Genomic DNA, 22,402 nt, shown 5'->3' with positions numbered 1-22,402 from the left:
AGTTTAATGATTTTGGGGTTGCCTGGCAAATATTTGTCTACTTCAAGACAGCACTCAGATTTTCTTTGGGGGAATTACCTTTCCCACTGTGGGTTTATACTGTTTTATGGCCACAACTAAACACCCTACCCTCCCTCATATCCCCTCTCTCTACAATTTGAATCTTGAGAAGACACAGAGATAATGGGGTGGAGTTCATGCATTACAACTGCGGTGTGTTGAGCACAGTTCCATCCTGAGATGGAGTTTGTAATTCTCAATTTCTGGCTCCCTGGAGGCGCCCTGATTACTGTTCGTTTTCAAGGATGTTTGCCAGTTGATCTTATGGGCTTTCAACAGCCTTCCCACAAGGTTGCTTTTGTTTAAGTTAGGCAGAATTGATTGTTGCAACCAAAGAACCCTAGTTGATATACTCCAGAACAATGAGCTAGGCCAATGGAGTTCTTCCCACCAGCTCCAATGCCCATAGCATCTTGGAATCACCCATTCAACTCACTGGACTCATCCATTTATTCATTTTTCAGAAACATTTTCCTAACAAGCCCACAAGGCATAAACTAGATTAAAATTTCAAGTTTAATTTATTTGTCGCTCCCAAAATGAGCTCTAAGACTATAGCTGCCTGAGGTCTTAAATATTATTTATAGTAATGTTGGAGTCTGCTTATTATTACCGTTCTTTAAGTTCTCCCTTCCTAAATTTATAAACACAACTTGATGGCTTCCTTCAATGTTCTGTGCAATTTAAAAATAAGTTCAATTTTGTAACTGCGAATTGAGGATCAATTTAAAGGGGCTTAGCACTGCTTCATTTTCCAGCTAGACCTGCAACCGCCTCCAAAGCAACTGGCTTCATAGTTTTATTTGAGTCTTTTCATTTCTCACTCCCAAATTTCTGTTTAAGGACATACTGATTAGCTGGGGATGGGAGACTCTTTGGCCAAACCTGTACTAACTTCCCTGTTTTTACTTGTTATAGACCAACTCTTGCTGAAATCTTTATAGGCCACGGTCCTAGATTTATATATAATGTTTATTTAGACAACAATCTCATTTTGGTGGCTGGGTTGGCCATTCTCCATCATGTCTCAGGTGGATGGTCAAGGAAGACCGGATACCTACTAATTAGCTAGATCAAGGTCAACCCCTCACCCTTCAACAGGAGGTCACAGCTCACAACCGTATTGCCTCCTCCTGGAATTGAGGACTCTGAGGGTTTTCTTCTCTTCCAGGTGACAAGGTGATGGTATTTGAAATGGCAAAGCTCACACAGCAAATCTCTTAATTAATGTGTCCTGAATACATTTCTCCTAGTCTTCCAAGTCAGGAAGCCGTTAGTTTCTACTACCCCCTGGAGTACAGCTGCCCTGCATGTGCCTATTGGTGAGATACTTTCTGTGAATGCAGAAGGTCTATATTTGCCTCTGGACAACGTAGCAGAAATGCCTTCTGCAGACCTAGATGGTGAAACCATGAATATGCCGATACTCCACAGAGGCCCTCATGGGAAGAAGGGCCTAGGGAACAAGGGTAGGGTGTTTCACCTCCTTTGACCCTGGTTTGGCCTCTCTAGGGTGGAATCTCCTCCTAGTGGTACCAGACCCCAACCACAAGCACTCACATGGTTTCTCAAAGGCATCTGAGCAAATCCTACTGAGATTCTTACAACTGCAACTCCTGCCTTTTTTTTTAAAAATAACTTTTGAAATTTGCAAAAGCAACATACGTTCAAGGCAGAAAACTTGAGAGAACAGAAAAGCACCAAGAAAGAAAAAACCTAAGTCATCTGTAAGCTCATTACTCATAGATAACCACTGCTAGCCCGTCACTCAGGGATAACCAGTACCAGCACTTTGGGTGTAACTTTGTCTTTACTCTGTGTCCCCCCTCTGTTCCCCGCAGGAGTAAAGTGATGCTATCATGAACATTTCCCCAACTCATAAATACTACAGTATGAGGTAATCCTCAATGGCTGGAGTTTTCCACGGATACATTTTCTTTAACCAACCTCTCTTGTTGGACATTGTGATGGCCTCCCAAATAACTCGTTCTTGTAAACAATACAGAACTGAATATCCTTCTGCACAGATTTTTGTTCATGAACACTTATGATGATTTTCCTGGGAGTAGAATCAGTGTGACAAAGGAATGCTCATTTCTAAGACTTCCGAGTCATATTGTCAAATTGCATCCCAGGTCATTCAGAATAATTTATGCTCCCGGAAGGAGATGGTTGTTACTATCCTTCCAAACACTGGATACCATCTTCCCTTTCCCCTTTGCCAGTTTCACGGAGGTATCTGGGAATCTCATGTAAGTTTGCATCTTCTTGATTACCTATGATGTCAAATGTTGTTTCATATCATCATCAGCAATTGTACTTCAACTTTGGTGAATTAGCTGTTTAGATATCTTTTGTCCATTTTTGTACTGACATGTTCTTTCCTGCTCATTTGTAAGAGCTCTTTAAAATAATAAGAATAATAACTTGTATCCTGCTGTGTATGTATATACACACATCTATATATTGCAAATAATTTGTGGTTTGTGTCTTCATTTTGTTTATGCAAAAATCACCTCGGTGTTATGATCAGAGGCCTTCCCTTCTTTAAGATTATATAAATATTTGCCTGTATTTACTTCTATTTTATTGTCTACATTTAATTCTAAATAACATTATTTTCTAAACAGCCAACCAATCTTCCTAACACTACTTATTGAATAGTTCATTTCCCTATTGATTTGAAACGTTCTTTCTAGCATAAGTACACTTATTTTTTGGTCTTTCTATTTAGTTCCATTGAGACTCTATTTCTATATCAGTACCAAATCACTTTATTTATTGTAACCTTAAGCTATGGTTTAATATCTGGCAGTACAAATTTGTTGTGCTTCCTTGCTCCCACCACTCATTTTTCAAAAACAGATATTCTCCTATGTTTATTTTTTTCCAGTTGAACTTTAGGATAATTTATGAGCTCCCTCCCTGATATCCAAATCTTTTGGAGATTGACATTAGGAATTCACTTAGAGAAGTAAGCCAGAAAGAGAAAGAAAAATACCATATGAGATTGCTCATATGTGGAATCTTAAAAAAAAAAAAAAAAAAAAAAAGAACAGAAACATAGACATAGAATACAAACTTGTGGTTGCCAAGGGGGAGGAGGATGGGAAAGGACAGACTGGGAGTTTGAACTTTGTAGATACTGACAGGCATATGTAGAATAGATAAACAAGATTATACTGTATAGCACAGGGAAATATATACAAGATCTTGTGGTAGCTCACAGCGAAAAAAAATCTGACAATGAATATATGTATGTTCATGTATGACTGAAAAACTGTGCTCTACACTGAAAATTGACACAACATTGTAAAATGACTATAACGCAATAAAAAAATGTTAAAAAAAATTCACTCAGAGATAACTGGCCCATTTAAATATGAAATTTTCCTAGTCACAAATATGCTATGTTCTTCCATTTATTCAAATCTCCTCTGTGCATCCTGAAGTAAAGTTCCATGGAACTCCTGCACACGACAGCCGCTGCTGGCGTGTGATGATGCCCTTGGTTTGGCGTTGACGGTCCCGGGTAAGCTCTCGCTGGGCTGCTCTGCTCTGCGCACAGGAGGCTGCAAGGGGGCACCAGAGCTGAAAGGGTGGCAACATAGAACGCTCCGCATTGGTAGCCTGGGTCCTAGTGGCGGTTCGGACACCCCTTCTTGGTGACTTTGGCCAAGTCACTCCCTTCCCTGGGTCTCTGTTTACACCTCTGTAAAATCAGTTTCCCCTACGTAGTGAAAGTTCCTTTCATATTAAAATTCTATCAAAAGTGAGATGGTGGATGAGACAGTCTTTTGAGAAGGATGGAGACTCATAGAAAATTAAAAGGTACTGTCTATAGAAAACAAACTGGTGGTTACCAAAGGGGGGAGGGGATAAATTGGGAGTTTGAGATTAGCAGATACAAACCACTATATACAAAAGAGATAAACAACAAGGTCCTACTGTACAGCACAGGGAACTATATTCAGTATCTTGTAATAACCTATAATAAACAAGAATATGAAAAAGAATGTATATATATATAAAAGTAATATCTATTATTAATAGTATACTTAGGTGTAAGGAATAAAGGGTTATTACAAATGGCCAAATAGGCACATGAAAAAATGCTCACCATCACTAATTATCAGAGAAATGCAAATCAAAGCTACAATGAGGTATCAACTCACGCCAGTCAGAATGGCCATCATTAAAAAGTCCACAAAGGATAAATGCTGGAGAGGGTGTGGAGAACAGGGAACCCTCCTACACTGCTGGTGGGAATGTAGTTTGGTGCAGCCATTAGGGAAAACAGTATGGAGATTCCTCAAAAAACTGAAAATAGACTGACCATATGATTCAGCAATCCCACTCCTGGGCATATATATATCTGGAGGAAACTCTAATTCAAAAAGATACATGCACCTCAATGTTCACAGCAGCACTATTTACAATAGCCAAGAAATGGAAACAGCCTAAATGTCCATTGACAGGTGACTGGATAAAGAAGTTGTGGTATATTCATACACTGGAATACTACTCAGCCATAAAAAAGAATAAAATAATGCTATTTGAAGCAACATGGACAGACCTGGAGATTGTCATTCTTAGTGAAGTAAGTCAGAAAGAGAAAGAAAAATACTGTATGATGTTACTTATATGTTCAATCTAAAAAAATAAAAAGATACAAATGAACTTATTTATAAAACACAAACAGACTCACAGACATAGAAGACACACTTATGGTTACCAGGGGGGAAAGGGGGTGGAAAGAAATAAATTGGGAGTCTGAGATTTGCAGATACTAACCACTATTTATAAAATAGATAAACAACAAGTTTCTACTGTATAGCACAAGGAACTATATTCAATATCTTGTAGTAACCTATAATGAAAAAGAATATGGAAAGGAATATATGTATGTATATGACTGAAACATAATGCTGTACACCAGAAATTGATGCAACATTGTAAGCTGGCTATACTTCAATTTTAAAAAAAAAGGGTGATTATTTAAATGCAGCTAGCTTAATCTGAGAAAGCTTGTTGGAGAAGGTGAGCTTGAATGTGGGGTCTTGAAAGGCACAGCAGATATGGGCAATCGGTCTCCCAGTGCAGAGTAGATATGCACAGGTACAGAGGCACAGACGTTGGGGGAACGGGTGGGGAGGCAGATTCCATCTGATGTGACTGGAGAGCAGGAACCACAGCGGACTCATGATGAGAGAGTAGAAATGCAGGAAAACGGAGTCTGAGCAAGCTTTCATATGTCTGTTCTTTTAGCTCAGGTTTGGGCAGCACGCCTACAGAGTTCACCCACTCTCTACAGAGAAGGCCTGGTCCACAAAGTCCAGCCCAGTCCTCAGATCTCCCCGGTCCAAAGATGGTCAAAGAACCCAGGGAAATTAATTTAGGGGTCTTGGCATTGAATCAGACCTTTCTAGGCATTGAGAGGGCATAGGGGACACAGAGCAAGATGATCTTTCTTGGCCCAGGAGATAGGGCAGGGCCTGGAGACCACTTGTGGAGTGCCCAGAGCAGGAGGCACGGGCAGAAGCTGCCCTTCCAGTCCACACCCAGGCCGCCGAGTGAGGCTCAGACAGGCCGTGCCCCCAGAGCTATGCCAGTGCCCATCCTCCCTCGCGGGCACACGCGCAATGATGCTCTGCCTGCCTGCCTCCCTGGGCAGGTGAGCGCCTTCTCCCACCAGCTGTTAGAGAGGTGGGCGTTGGAATGCTGCTCGGAGGCACCCTGGCCTCACTCAACCTGGCGTTTCACACACCCATCCCTTAACCTCATTCTCGGCCCATTTCATTCCTCTTCCCACGCAGTGTTTACTAAGATCTCTCCTCCCCGCCAGACGAAGCACAAGACCAGGGTTCCCTGGGCTGCCTGGGGAATGTTCCCACAACCGGGCGAGCCGCTAGAGCACAGGACACAGGTTGCCACCCTGCAGACTGTGGCACCTGCCACCCACTCAGGGGTGAAGGACCCCAGTCTCCACTTTGGGGGTGACTCATGTTCTCAAGGACAGGAAAACCTTCAGGCAACTTCTGAGAAAGAGGGGCTCTTCCTTTGGGTGCTACAAATAATAATAATTAAAAAAAAAACAGGAAAAGGAGGATGAGCTTTGCTGTTTGTTTACATAGCAGGGGACAGCAGTCTGGGGACAAGGGAGAACCTGGGCAGCATTTTATCATCACTGTGTCTGCAATCTGGTGTCTAGCTGTAAGTTCTCTTCTATTGTCCAGGACCTCGCAGCTCAGTGTGGTCCAGACCAGCAGCACTGACATGGCCCTGGAACTTGCTAGAATGCAGAGTGTCAGGTCCCACCCCTGAGCTGCTGAATCAGAATCTGCATTTTAACCAGAACCTCCCCCCCTCAACTACTCCCCACGGAGTGTTGTATACACACTGTAGTTTGAGAGGTGCTGCTTTGCTACAATGCTTCTCAATCTTGGCCACACGTTGGAATCACTTTGGAAAAGCACCTATGCCTGGATCCCTCCAGCCACCAGCGATTACGATTTAATTGTTCCTGGGTGCAACTGAGAAAATGGGAGTTTTTAAGACTTCCCCAGGTGATTCTAATATACAGCAGAATTTGAGAACCACTGATCTAGTATACATAAATATATTAAAAGAAAAAAATTTCTGGAACTATAAACAGAACCATAGAAAACTCTGCCAACAACTCATTAAGAAGAAACTGAACATACAACCACTGATTTGATGTGCCTTTATCATGTAGTGTCAATAAACGATGTACTTAAGAAGAGAAAAATAAAAAAGTCGAATCACACTCTTCAGTGAAGTTACAGGGTAACATCAGTCCTCTCGTCCATCTTTGGACTAATTTAAAAAAAAGTCCTCATGTAACAATTTTCAAACCATGGCAAGGGGGAATATTTTTGTCCTTTGGTCTCACTAGAACAATTTCCTTTCTGCATTGCAAATTTCGGGTCTGATAATGCACTCTGCACTACGATTCCATAAGCACAGTGGAAGTGCTTGTGTTCACTGCCGAATACAGAGTTTCCTTTTACTCACACACTCCTTTAATGTAGTTGGACATCAATCTTTCTCGCCTAGAAAGGAGGTTTTATTTCATTGCCAGGGAACAGAACTTCCAAAAAACACAAATGTCTTTCAGCATCATGTTGAGTAAATAATCAAGGGGGTATGAATTGGTCTCTCTCTGACTTCCTGCCTTATTTTGCTTTAAACTCGTAGGTGAGCTGTGAAAAGACATCTGCCCTAGTGTTCTAGCCACCTAGGCAGGACGTCAGCCCCAAAGCCAAGGCCAGGATCACAGGGCTTTGCACATTTATCTGGTCCTGGAGCCAACATAACAAGGTGTAGACATATCTGTGTACCAGTCAGTGTTTTTCCTTTCAATTCAAGCCATTCATAAAAGTGCCTTCGGAAAATATAAAGTGACTCCTGGCTCAGGTTTCCCCAGTCATATCAGGTTTGACATATGACATGACCATATCCAGTGGGAACTGACAGCGGAAAAAACGGTCAGTGTTCAGTATTCCAAGCCCAGGGGCAGCAGAGAGTTCACCAACCCATCCACCTTTAACTCCTAAAGAAGGCATTGTTAGCTCCCACATCCCACTGGAAACCCAGCACGTTCTCTGAGAGAGGGGCTGAGGACAGGGACCTGAGGTGTTGAATGATGCTCTTCTCCGGCTGTTCAGCCTCACGTGTGCAGCGTCAGCAGTGGTGAGGGAACAGAGCCCCCAGGACAAACCCATGTTGAGGCAGGCAACAATGAGGTGTCAGGAGATTGGCCAGAACCAGTGGTTTACAGTTCCGTAGCGGGCAGGGGACCAAGGACCCTCCACACCAAAGCAAACTTTCCAGTGTGGCACCATCTAGACGTCACTCTACCGCACATGCGCAGGGGAGAGCCACCCTACTCAAGAGGTCTCCGCCAAAGCCCACCGGCACTTCCGTAGGTCCCCTTGGACTGTGAAATGGCCTCACTCCTTTCATCTTCTTGAGAATTCAAAAGGAACACACATTTATACTGTGAGAAGTCTCCCTGTCATCCTGTACCCAGCCACCCAGATCTCCTTCTTGGAGACAGTAGCATAACAGGGTCTTGTGCACAAGACTGTTGGTCTCCACTTTCCTTCTCAGAAGGGCTCTACTCTGATGAGTGAAAGGACATCTTTGCTCTCCTCTGACCCCCTAAGAAAAGGCTCACAGACAGACAGCTTCCATGCCATGTGGAAGATACAAGGACTCTGGTCAGTTTCCTACCTGCACCCCCTTGGGAACTCTGGGGCTACTGGTCCACACTGCATGAATTAAGAGTTCACAAAGGCCAGGAAATGAGTTGCACAAAGGCAAATCTCCAGTATCTTGTAGATGAGACCTTCAATTCTACAATTTTTTCTTTTTAACCAAATATTAACTGAGCTTTTTACCCATGCAGGAAAACTTAGTACAGAAGAGAAAACTTGCTGCAGAAGAGAAAAACCAGGAGCAAGTCATGCTCTACCTTTGAAGGATCTTATACTTGGGTGGGGTTAGAACCCGCACTCCAATTTGTGGTGATACAAAGGAGAGAAAAACAAAGGTATTAATAAGGATGAGAGGAAAGGAGGCAAGACGGTAGGCAGAACTTGGGCCTCAACACAGTAAGGGATGGAGAGGAGAAGAAGAATGGTAGGGCTTGTCTCATACTGATGGGAGCCTTCCACAGCCTACCCACGGCCTTGACGGGTACTTGAATGTGGCACCTCATTCCCCACACCTGGCCAAGGTGGGACCAATGGGAACGGATTCTAGAGCAGGAATTAGCTCCATCTTGGATTGTGGTCAGTTGAGCCTGGCCCTGGTGTCTTCTCAGCTGGATTGTACAACCGTTGAGGTCAGACATGGACAGGATGAATGGCTGCACGTGTCAGCCATCACCCCTACTGCCTACCCCACCAGACAAGCAGGTATTATTTTTCTCACTTAATAGACAGGAAACAGACTTAAAAGATTAAGGGACTTGCCCAAGGTCGCTCTGCTGGTTGGCACCAGGGCCATGGAAGGGACCCAAGACTGGTTAATGAAGTCCAGGAATTTTCCCCTCTTTTTCACTTGGATGTTCCTTAATATACGTTTTGATTACTGAACTGAATCCCTGTAAAGTAGGGGTTTTCCATATTCCCATGTTTAACTTCAAAAGCCCACTTCCATTTCACAACGTTTCCACACACTGGGATAACAAGTTATAACTACGACCCCCTCGCGTGCTTCTCAATCACCAATTGTGCTTCTGATGTGCTCGGAAAAACAAAGGTGTCTTTCATGTCATTCCCTGATAAACACAGCTTTACTCTTTTTTTTTTAAATAGCATTTTTAAAATTAAGTTAAAAAAAAACTTGGGGGGAGGTAATTAGGTTTTTACTTATTTATTTATTTTTAATGGAGGTACTGGGGATTGAACCGCGGACCTTGTGCATGCTAGGTACACACTCTGACCCTGAGCTATACCAAACACAGCTTTACTTTTGGCGTGAGTGCTAAGTTCTCCCGGTAGTTTGTTCCCAATGGTGAGAAGATGAATTTGTTCCCATTTAAAAATGTAGCCCGGATCCCTTATAGCCCCAAACTGTAATTTGACAACCACATGTATGTATTTATCTTTAATAGAGTCAAACTCAAACAGTAATGGAGAGTGGTTATGGTTTCTGTGCTTTTATATAGAGGAAAGAATATACGTTCAAGTTATGAACTACCAAGTTATTAAACGTGTACACACTCTGGGGTATCAAGTAATAACACTCACTGCTAATGGTTTGAACAGTTTTCTTCAGCAGCATTTACTGCGCACCTTCTGTGGGCAGAGAGCAGGCTGCATGTGAGGGGAGAAGATGAATGCACCCCCCCCCCCCTCACTGCTGGGCAGGTCCTGTGGGTCGGCTGGGCAGGTGACCATGGACACCTGGGCTACTCCACGGCAGGACAACACGATCTCAAGCTTTCCTTTTCTTTCTTTCTTTCTTTCTTTCTTTTTTTTTTTTTTCCCGGGGGAGGGTAGTTAGGTTTATTTATGTATTTTTAATGGAGGTACTGGGGGTTGAACCCAGGACCTGGTGCATGCTAAGCATGCGCTCTACGACTGAGTGATACGACTGCTCCCTGATCTCAAAGCTTTTCATTCTGTGTGAGCAAAAGTTTATAGTGACTTGGAGTAAAGGTTTGAGTAGGAGACTTTTTTTTTTTGGTCAAAAAATCCTTCTAGAAAGATCTCTGATCATCATGGGAGTCCACCAGGCTTGCATGCCCAATCTCAGATCACTTTGCAATCCAGTTGTTGTAGTTCTAATGGATTCTGATCTCCGTGTATGTCTTCACTTGACTCCATGGTGCTCGCTGTAATACTCCAGGATCCTCCACAAAAGAATGCACCACACACCCAGGCACACACCCCAAAAAGAAAAATGCTAACAATAGTGCAGCCAGCTTCCAAAACCAATCAACTGAAGTCTGTTCTGCAGCCTCACCCATACTAATCAGTGATATAACAATGATGTATCTAATGACAGTAAACAAACGCTAAAGGAGCACCAGAACTTCGGAGCAGAGATCCTTAAGGATGAGAAAAATGAGATCTAGAGGTGACTTCCTAGGGTCATGACCAGAATCCAGGTCTCTGAACTTCTCACCCAGGACCAACTAACGTATAACTACGGCTCAAGTACAAATTTGATTTTCCTCCTTTTCCAAAGCATTTGTTTTCTATCGCTGCTATGCCAAGTTATCACAAATCTAGTGACTTAAAACAACGCAATTTTATCATTTTATTATTCTGGAGGTCAGAAGTCTGAAATGACTCCTATAGGGCTAAAACCAAGGTGTCATCAGGGCTGGTTCTTTCTAAAGACTATGTAGGGAGTCGTTTCTTTGCCTTTCCCAGGGTCTAAAGTCAAAAATCACTTCAACCTCTGCTTCCTTGAACTTCTCTCCTACTCTTACTCTGGGCCTTGTGCCTTCCTCTTATAAGGGCCCTTCTGATTATCTTGGGTCTCCCCAGAAAATCCAAGGTAATCTCACCATTTCAAGTCCTTAATTTAATCAAGCTGCAAGGTCCCTTTTCTATGTAAGGTAACATACACACAAGTTTTGGGGCTAGGGATATGGACATCCTTGGGGAACCCTTATTCAGCCTACTCCACCAAACAAAAAGAATTCTCTTCTGTCTGTCCACTTATCTGTTGTCTGCAGAAAAATATTGGCAAGTTTGGTGGCCCTTCTAAAACGCAAAACTGGGCAGACCAGGAGGAAGAGGAAACCTATACTTTTTATTTGTACAGTTATAATCCGAGGGCCAACCCAAATTAAAAATTCAAGCGAAGGACTATGCCCACTAGTATGATACAAACCTAATAAGCCGGTGTTCAATAGTTCAAAACTGTAGATGAGAAATTTGGCTGCAAATTCACAGTAATTTGAAAGATATGAACCTGAAAAACTTCCAACAAAATGGAAAAACAAAATTCCAAAAGACAGACCATCAGATGCATCATTACCACTTATATATGCCCTTCATTTGACCCTGAGATGGTGATCTGAGCACTAAGTATTCCGTGTGGTCCAGTCATATGGGCACAGGCTCTGTCCATTCATTTCAAAGCAATCCTAAACCTTCCCCAGCACCTCTTCCCATCTCAATGCTTGGAGGTTTCCTGATAATCATCTTGCTGCAATGAACACCATCAGCGCTAAGTCACACAGATCTGCCCATGCTTATTTCCCTAGGATAAATTCTTAGAAGTGGTATTTCTGGGTCAATGGGTAAGCAGGGCATTTTAAAGCCTTATGACGAGTATTGCCAAATTGCTCTCATGCACATGAGACTTACAGCTTACACACCCAGCGGTACGAGTCTCCAACCTTATCTACCAATACTTATTTTTATCTTTGCTAATTTCATCAATGAAAATGATATTTTGCATTAATTTGCATTTCTTTGATGACTAGCAAGACTGGATATCTTTTTTATGTTTACTGTTATTTTGTGACTTACCTATTCAAATAATTTGTTCTCTTACTGGTATATTGAAATTTTTGTTACTGGTTTGTAGGAGTACTTTATGTACTAAAGATATGAATCCTTTCTAGGATTCAAATATTGGCAAATATTGCCTATGGATTTTCTTTACAGTGTCTTTTGTGATATTCAGAAAATTATGGCTTACAATGTATTTTTCTTTATGGTTTCTGTCTTCAGTGTTCTGATTAGTTCTCTTTTTTTGTAATTTATATAAATATTGACCTATATTATCTTAGATAAATTTTATGCTTCCATTTAAAAAATATCCCAGCTAGAGCTTATATTTTAGAGTGTCATTAGGTTTTCATATCTAAACTTATCTCTTTCTCAGTGTTTAGCTTTTGACCCCAGAATCATTTGTGACATCACCCTCTTTCCCTAAGGCTGTGAACTGACACTTTTTAATCACGTCAACATTTTATGTATAATTGGCTCTCTTCTGGAGATTTCCATGCTGACTCATGAATGTACCTAATCTTGTGCCAGTGTCTCAATGTTTTAATTACTACATATACATACATACATACATACATACATATATATTTTTTTCCACCTCTCCCCCCCCTGCTTTGGATTGGAAATCTCAGCATCTTAAAGATGTTGATTCTCCCCAAATTTATTTATTTAAACACCTTTATTGTGGTACGATTCCTGTGCAGTAAGCTACACATATTTCAGATGTACACTTGGATGAATTTCGATACATGTGCACACCAATGAAACCACCACCCCAATCAAGATAGCTAACATTTCCATCACTCCTCAAGGGGTGCAACTTTTGAATTCTCAGTTTATGCCTTCCCACCTCTTTAACCCCCTGGCAACCATAAGTTTGTTCTCTATGTCTGTGAGTCTGTTTCTGTTTTGTAGATTTGTAGATAAGTTCATTTGTGTCCTTTTTTTTTTTTTTTTTTGATTCCACATATAAGCGATATCATATGGTATTTTTCTTTCTCTTTCTGACTTACTTCACTTAGAATGACAATCTCCAGGTCCATCCATGTTGCTCATGCAGCTTTATATTAATTATTAATATTTGATGGTGCAAATTCCTCCACCTTTTAAATCAACATTTTCTTGTGCCTTATTCTGAAAGGTAAACTTGAGAATCATTTAGTCAAATGATTCTGATCCTGTGGAAAGACTAATTAGAACTGCCTTGGGTTTCTAAAGTAATAATGGAAAAACCTAACAGTTCGTATCATTGTGCTTTGCTGGCGGGACACGGATCTCTTTATTTAGTCAAATAAGTTACCTCAGGAGGAAAGCTTTATGGTACTCTTCAATTAGATTTTGAGTACATCTTTAAATCTTTATTCCTACATAGTCTATGCTTTATAACTATTTTGATGGTAACCTTCCCCAGTACATTCTTTTTCATTGTTTTATTTTTGGGGAGGGAGGTAATTAGGTTTTTTATTTATTTGTTTATTTATTTATATGGAGGTACAGGGGATTGAACCGAGGACCTCATGCATGCTAAACACTTGCTCTGCCACTGAGCTATATTGTCCCCCCTTCCCCAGTACACTCTTAATTGGTTACTTATGGTTCCTAGGAAAACCCCTGAGTGTTTATTTTCTTACTTGTACCCTACTAGTAATAGGTACTCTTACTATTTTTCATAGGCATCCTGGTGATTCGCGTGGGTTTTCCAGGTATATCACGATATAATTTGTCAAGACGGTAGTTTATCTCCTTTCCAACCACTTTACCGGGCACCCTCTGTCAGTCTCCTCATCTGAGAGGGCTGCTGTGACCGATCTCAGTGACACTGCGAAGCTGCTGCTACGCCCACGTGGAGGAACCTCAGAAGCTCCTGCTGCTGGAGGAAGTCTGGTTCCTAGAGCACTATCAATGTTGTCTGGAGCTTGGCCCTGCTTTCCATTTGCTGCTGTAAGTATTTTTATTTTATTTTCCAAAAACTAGACTATTTAAAAAAAAATTGAAGTATAGTCGATTTACAATGTTGTGTTAAGTTCTGGTGTACAGCATAGTGACTCAGTTATACATATATATATTCCTTTTCATATTCTTTTACATTATAGGCCATTACAAGGTATTGAATATAGTTCTCTGTGCTATATAGTAGGACCTTGCTGTTTTATATATATATAGTAGTTTTAAATAGTAATTAGTATATTTTATATATAGCACATATGTAGGTATCTATATTTATATAGATATGTATAGTAGTTTACATATAGTAGTTAGTATCTGCAAATCCCAAACTCCCAATTTATCCCTCCACCCTCCCCTTTCCTCTTTGGTAACCATAAGTCTGTTTTCTATGTCTGTGAGCCTGTCTCTGTTTTGTAAATAAGTTCATTGTGTTCTTTTTTAAGATTCCACATGTAAGTGATATCATATGGTATTTTTCTTTCTCTTTCTGGCTTATTTCACTTACTATGACAATCTCCAGGCCCATCCATGTTGCTGCAAATGGCATTATTTTATTTTTTATGGTTGAGTAGTATTCCATTGTATAAATATACCAGAGCTTCTTTATCTAGTCATCTCTCGATGGACATTTAGGCTGTTTCCATGTCATGGCTACTGTAAATAGTGCTGCTGTGAAGATTGGGGTGCATGTATCTTTTTGTATTAGAGTTCCCTCCAGATATATGCCCAGGAGTGGGATTGCTGGATCATAAGGCAACTCTATTTTCACTTTTTTAAGAAACAGTATGGAAAATTCTGTTTTCCATAGTGGCTGCACCAAACTACAGTCCGAACAACAGTGTAAAAGGGTTCCCTTTTCTCCATACCCTCTCCAGCATTTATCATCCAAAAACTAGACTATAAGACTTGTATTACTTCTCAAATAAGAATCACCCATAATCATGTTTAAGCAAATGCCTATAACTCCTTCCAAAAAATGTTTCTGCTGGAACATTTCCTCGTTACCACCAGGTTTTTTTGCACTATGGGAAATGCCCTATTTCAAAGGCCACGGACAAAAAGTTTTGAGCCACGGGATAAAAAAATACTTCCTACTCATAAATCCATGAAGGTATAGAATAAGGCAAAAACTTCAGATTGAACCATAACCTCAGACCTGACTCTGGTACAAACTTTTGCAGGCAGGCAGACTGAGATATCAAATCTCAGCGCTTTGTTACAAATTCTGACCTTGGGCATGTCACTGAAACCCTTGGGGCCTGCTTCCCCCTGTATGAACAGTGGGTGTTGTAAAGATGCAGTGGTGATGTAAAGCACAAATTCATTCATTTCTTCATTCACCCACTCACTCACTCAAATATCAGGTACTTTCTACGTGCCAAGCACTGTGCTGGGCATTGGGGAGACATTAATGAACTTGCCAGAAAAGGCCCCTGCCCTCAAGGAACTTAGGTTGCCTGGGGAAGGCAGGCAAATGATAAGTAAATAAACACATAAAGTCATTACAGATGGCAGCAAGTGCTAAGAAGGAAAGGACAGAGGTGTGATGGAGCGCTGCCGTCGGAGGTGGTCATTCAGGGAAGCCTGCTCCGAGAATGGGAAGCAGACCCAAGACCTGAAGGACACAGATGAGTCAGTTATGGGAAAACTGGAGACAGAACATCCCGGGCAGAAGGTAGAGCAAGTGAAAAAGCCTAGAGGTAGAGAAGGGTCCGATACACCTGAGAAAAAGAAGGGAGGCCAGGGACATGGAGAATGGAAAGCAAGGAGGAAGGAGGTGTGTGAGCGGCAACTGGAGAGGGAGGTGGGGGCTCCATGTGGCGGGTCCTACAGAGGATGATGTGGGAGATGCTGCATTAGGTTGCAATTTAATTTTTTTTTAATGGAGGCACTGGGGATTGAACCCAGGACCTCGTGCATGCTAGGTATGCGCTCTACCACTGAGTGAAACCCACCTCCCTAGGTTGCAATTTAAACCAGAAGCTCAAATACATGCTCGATTATCTCATTTGTAAGGAAGTATACCAAGATGATCTTACCCAAGGAGGCTCATTTTCAGATTGCTAAGCATTTCTGTTTAATGCAATGAATCTCCAATGTTCATACGAGACCTGACACCATGCGCCAAAGAAAAACACCAATTGTCCTACCATGTGGGAGGCGCTGGAAATAAGGAAAAGCTGCACCCATGGTCCTTGCTAACGAGGAGCTGAGCCCCGCAGCTTTTCCTTTTCGTTTGGGCATGTCGCATTCCAGCCCTGCTGACTTCTGAGTAAGCATCAAGGTGGAGAGGGTGCTCTGGCTGATGGGTAGGAAGGAAGTGGGTTCCAGCTTTTGGAAAGGATGGGGTGGCCTATAATCTAATGCCTGACATAAAACCTCCACTGCCAAGTTCCTCAGTGGTTATAGCCAGACCAGGAAGAATCATTTCAAAGGATCTGTATCACAGTCTGGGATGATGGATTCTTATGATCCTTCCATAAAGTCAACAATTCATATCAAATGCACAAATTGCATTTTCGTAAGTGGTGCTACATTTATTTCCTGACCTCTGTTTGAGGTCCTCTTGCATTGCTCTGTCTTGGAAATTGTTAGACACAAGAGGAAAAAAAATTAACAACAGTTTATTCCAGCATTAACCCTCAGCTCTATCAACAGAAGAAAGCCAATGTGATGTTTTTATAACTAAAGAAAACTGACTTCAGAGGCAATTCCCAGGTTGTAGAATGGTAACATTTCAAGAGATGTTTGACACTCAGTTGGTTCGATCTCGGAATCTAACCTGAAACAAAAAACATTATACCACCGGAAACAAGATATTGTCAAGAGTGGGTGACAGTGTCACAGCAGCTCACATGGCTGGTCTGACCTACTGCACACTTCCCCTTTCCAGCAGGGTGCTGCTGAATCTGCAGTCCCAGTGACACTGCTGTGGGACAGCGCCTTGGATCTGAATTTTCTGAGAATACGGATTTCCTATGCTGCTCAGCCCATCAGAAAGCAGGAAGGGGTCTTCCCCTGGGGCCAAGGTCCTCACTGTCTGTCCTGACATGGGACTGGGGTGTCAGTGGGAAATGATTGGGAGGGAGAGGTTGGAGATACGGTTGTAGGGAATTAGAGGTGAAAGGAAAGGTCTCAGACTGAAGGGAGAGTGCAGGGAAGGGCCTGGGAAGGATGGTGGCACAGTAAAAGTCCTAGGCTAAGCGTTTTGGAACAGGCTAGGGAGAGGAAAATAGAAGTGGGGAAGGGTTTTTTTTCCTTCTTCCTCTCCCCTTTATCACCAAGATAAGCAGAGGGCAGGAGGAGGTGGAAGGAGGAGGGATCCCCCCACCCCCATTTACTGACTGTAAAAGGAGGCAGACGCAAAGGTGTGAAGGATGCTTTCCTCCCCCTCCCGGCTTTGTGGGGGGGAGGGAAATGGCACATGCTTATAAGAAGGTACATGAATCTGGTTTATAAAAAGTCCACATCTGCCAGGGTCTATTAATAGCTGACAAGTACTTTTGTATCTGTTCAATCTTCACTGCCATCGACAGGAGTGCAAACTGAGGCTCGGCAGTGTTGGGGTCAGGATTCAAAGGCCCTGGCTCTTTTTCCTCCATCTGTGGTTTTCTCCTCTGGCTGAACAAATGCCGGTGCCTGGATCTCAGCCCCAGCCCCTGTGAATTAGGGTCTCCGCAGGGATCGTCAGGGCATCAGTGGTTTTGAAAACTCCTCCGGGTAATTTTCATGTGGAGCCAAGGTTGGGAACTCCTGTCTTTCCAATGGTCCTCAAAATGTTAGTGTGAATGGGGACCGCTAGGAGATAAAAATGTGGACTCCCCAGCTCCACCTCAGAGATTCACATTCAGCGATATACACACCCTTTGACTTCCAGGCCCACAGGCTTGGTCTTCCCCAGCCCCTTTAAGTTAGATACGGCCATAGGAGTTGCTGAAGGGACCCACATCTGGGTGAGAGCGTTCAGCTGTGGGCACCAGATCTTACCTCCTGTGGGAGGTTTAACCTGAACCAGCTATTTCCCTCGAGAGTCACCCAGGGCCCACCGCGGACTTTGAATGAATGGGAAAATTTTGCTATCAAGGCAATGAGGTTTTGTTACTGCAGCAAGACCTAACATCTCCTGACTGAACCTGTGAGTCTGGAGTGAAGCCTGGGAATGTTAATGTTTATAAGCATCTAGCTGACTCTTAGGCTAGCAGCCTAGGGCATCAACTTTTAGAAGTAAACCCAATGCTGTGTTAACTTTCTGTATTTCATGCCTTTATACAGAAAGGGGTGTTACAGAGGGCTAGTGTTTGTTTATTCCTTCAACTCTTACTGTGCATCTGCTTGTGTGTGTGTGTGTGTGTGTGTGTGTGTGTGTGTGTTGGAGTTAAGTGTTCATCTTATATAGAGATGGATAAATCATGGTCCCCTTGTCCTTAAGGAACTTAACACAGTAGAGCAGGCAGTGGGGTGAGGGGGGCCAAGTATTTCAAAACCCATATATTCCCCAAAACCCCAAATATTTCAAAAACAAGGAGATGGGACAGAGGAGGGACAAATTAATTTTGCCCTAAGATGGTCAGAAGATTTTTGAAGGAAGAGATGTATGACACAGATCTTAAAGGACATGTCAATATTCCCTATGCAGAACATTATCACAGTTACAGGGACACCAGAAAGCACTAGACAGGTGGGCTGGGGCAAATACTGGGGTGAGACTGATGAGAGATGACCCAGGATGAGGGAGGTGACGTGGGTGGGAACGAATGTGGGGCAAGGCCCTGGAGCTGAGCTGTCCAGTAGAAATAAACATGAGCCACATAGCTGATATGACATTTTCTAGAAGCCACCTTTTTGGGGGGGAAAAAAGTAAAATTGATTTGAATATTTTATTCATTCCAATATTATCAAAATAGTGTCACTTCAACAAACATCTATATATATTATAAACATGTATTAATAAGATAGTCTGTAAAGAGAGGAATATGAGGTCTTCAAAATCTGGTGTTCACTGTATATTTTGAACACATCTCAACTTGGACCAGCCACAGGGCAAGTGCTCCACACCTCTGGCGGCTGCTGCCCTGGACGGCACAGATTTACACAGCAGCCAGGGCCTTCAAAAGACACCTTCTTCCTAAGGAGGATGCACTGAGCATGGGGCATTCATTCACTTAGAGGCAAACCATGAACTGAGAATCTTCCACGTGCCAGAATTTTAATTATATAAGCCTTTGAAGACCAACAAAAATACACTGATGTTTTAAAATATTGACATTGTCAAAGCCCACTGCCCAAGCAATATCCTGGTTCAGGGGATTATATTTACTTACAAAGTTATACGACTGAAGCCAAGTTAAAAAAAAAAATTCAACCCGTAGCATTTATGGCAAAAACAGACCTTTAAGGAATTGCTTTGACTTAATTAGCCAGGACGACTTTTTCTAAGTGTAACTATTTGGATAGCTCTGTTGCACCAACGCTCTTCACCACGTTGATAGTTTCAACTTGAAATGTGACCAGGAGGGAGTGAGGCCTGCTCAGCTGACCTCCTCGCCTCAAGGGCAGTCGAGACGGGCTGTCTGTGCCTCCTCCGCTGTGTCCTTATCAAAGTGCTCCTTGTCCTTCTGGAGAAGCCAACAGTGGGCATGATGGGCCCCAGGCACACTAAGGTGCATGCAGGGAACAGGAGGCCCAGACTTTTCACCTGACTTCAGGATCCTCAGCAAATATTAAATTTAATTTGTTGAAAATGGTCTACAGGCCGGATGGAACCGGATCCTTCTCTGTGGTTCACAGACAAGAGATTCTGGATGCTGAAACACCCAGGACCCTCCAAACACACATTTTCGTGCCTCCTGTTGTTGCTAAAGCTGATTCCAAGTTGAGAAGGGCTTCTGTGGACTGGAATGCCTCCTTCAGTCCCTCAGGCAGAGGGCAGCCTGGACCCGGCCCTTCCTGACACTGGTTTGTTTATAATCCTGGTGGGCAGTCACTTAACTCAAGTTAAGGTTTGCAGTTTTATTCCTCATTCTTCCTTAAAGAGCCCTGAGGGCAGGGACTGTCCTCTGTCCATCTTTGATGCCCAGCACAGCCCTCTGTAGTTAACCCTCAGTCATAAGAATATTAAAAAAAAAAAAGTCAATTCAAATTGGGCCAAAGATTCCTTCAGCATAATATCCTCTTTCTCAAGGATACCAAAGAACCCCCCTTTTTTTTTTCTTTGGAAAAGATACGACTTTTTTCCTTGCTGTTACCTGGATGGTTAATCTTAAAAGCCATTTAATCCCAATAGCTCCAGTTCCTCAATTAGGTATGCTCTCGGCTTAACTACCTAATTATTTCTCCATTTTTATACATTTCTCACCCGTGCTTCCACTTAGATTCTTAAATCATTAGAATCAAAAGGGGAATTAGGTGTGAGGTCTTCTCACATAATCGCTAGAAATAGTCCCTCCGTGCGATCACCAGCCTCTCCCTGAGCCCTTCACAGGAAGGGCGGGCAGCCCATTCGCACTTTATTTTAAACAACAAGGTGTCAAAGGCCTTCCACGTAGCGAGAACGAGAATGCTTCCAGCACGTGATGGCGCCGTTTCCACCTCTGTGCTCCTGCAGGCTGTGCCCGGCACCGGCTGCAGGGAGCCGAGACGGCACCCTCCTTCTCAGCCCTCCGCTGCCTCGGCTTCTCCAGAATTTGGTTTTTCCACGTGGTGGTTCAGCTTCTCCGGCTTCTCTATGTCCCTCCTAAATCTCATTGCTTGGAATGGAGCACGACATCCCTCGTCTCCCATTGCTGTCACCGAGGGGCCTGACTGTATTTCCTCTGTGTTTTCTAAAAGGAGAGCCTATTTTTTTTGGCATCTTCTAGTAGCAGGTTCATAACACCACTTCCCAGTGGGCCGAGTGGAGCTTCCTCTGACCCGTCATTTAAGTTTCAAGGGCACATCCCTGAGCATTGTCATGTGGCTTACCCTGGCATGGCCCTTTACAACTTTTAAAAAAACTGTTTATAATACTTTATTAGTTTTAATTGAAGTATAGTCAGCTTACCATGTTGTGTCAACTTCTGGTGTACAGCATAATATTTCAGTCATACATATACACACATATATTCATTTTCATATTTTTTTCATTATAGGTTACTATAAGACATTGAATATAGTTCCCTGTGCTATACAGCAGAAATGTGTTCTTTATCTATTTTATAGATAGTAGTGAGTATCTGAAACTAAAAAACAAAAAAAAAAACTACAATCAAAAACTTTACAGCTTTGTACTCAACTCGTGTCCCTGCTACCAACTGGCTCAGGCCACCCTCGTATTTCAGGCACCACTTCTCATGTGTGTGTCACCGCTTTCTCGTTCTCTCTCTGAAAAGATTTAAGTGCCAGATCCACAGACCTTACTATGTCCCTGGCACTGTTTGAGCACTTCACACATGTCATCTCTTTAATCCTCACGATGACTCTATTGTTACCTGTTTTACGGATGGGGAAACTGAGGCATGGAGTCGTTAATGAACTTGTCCAAGGTCACAGTCTCCCAGGGGCACAGTTAAGACCTGAACCCAAGCTGACTCTCGATCCTGCTGTAACTGCTGTGCTATCAGGTCATGATTTTTATTTTTAGGTACCTTTTCATCAAGCCAAACTTAAACAGGCAAAGAGGCATAATTCCCTCACCTGCTAATGAGAAGCTGAAATCAAGTGGAACATAAGCTCCAAGAATAACTGAGAATTTCTAACCTAGAAACCACCCCCACTGGATATACAGCCAAGGCAGCTAGCAAATGAGGCCACCACACATAAGAATGCTGGGAGAGCTGTGTTATGACCCACGTGGACTTTGTGACCTCGGAGCCCTACAGATTTTAGCTCTTGTGTTTCATAAGCCTCATAACACAGCCAGCATAGATGTATCTATGAAAGGATCCTTTGGGAAGCAGCTCTTGTGACAAGATCCATGCAAAACATTTACAATGATAATAGTCTATCTCAGGACAAAGTCCTTGAGTGGTCGACCTCAGCTGGCTACTTTCTTCCAGCCTCACCTCCACCTCTCCCCCAAAGTCTGCCTCCCTGACTCCATCTCAGCCTCCAAAACTCAGTTCAAAAGTCACTTCCTGTGAGAAGCCTTCCCTGATGCCCCCCAAAAAACAAGTTTGTGTTCCATCTCCCCCTCTCTCCTCCTGGGGAACTTTGTGTAGCCACCAACAGCATGGGTGCCACCCTCGAGGGTGACTGTCTGTTAGCTGGACAGTCCTGCCCTGAGATACTGAGGACTCAAAGGGCAGGAATGATGGGACTCAGCACATCATAGGACTGAGTCAGTCCTATGCTGAATGGAAGAATAAATGTATAAAGGAAGATTCCACAGTTTTGTGTTAAGAACATAAAATTAAAGA

The 22,402-nt window shown here is 42.7% G+C and overlaps 1 protein-coding gene across 1 annotated transcript in view; it reads right to left on the bottom strand.

Annotated features, from left to right (window-relative positions):
- TGFA (transforming growth factor alpha) overlaps positions 1-22,402 on the bottom strand; it is a 105,329-nt gene that overhangs the window by 35,279 nt on the left and 47,648 nt on the right. The window lies entirely within an intron of this gene.

This window comes from Camelus dromedarius, chromosome 15 (genome assembly GCF_036321535.1).
Source record: "Camelus dromedarius isolate mCamDro1 chromosome 15, mCamDro1.pat, whole genome shotgun sequence".
Lineage (NCBI taxonomy): Eukaryota > Metazoa > Chordata > Mammalia > Artiodactyla > Camelidae > Camelus > Camelus dromedarius.
This window is presented reverse-complemented; position numbering and strand designations above follow the sequence as displayed.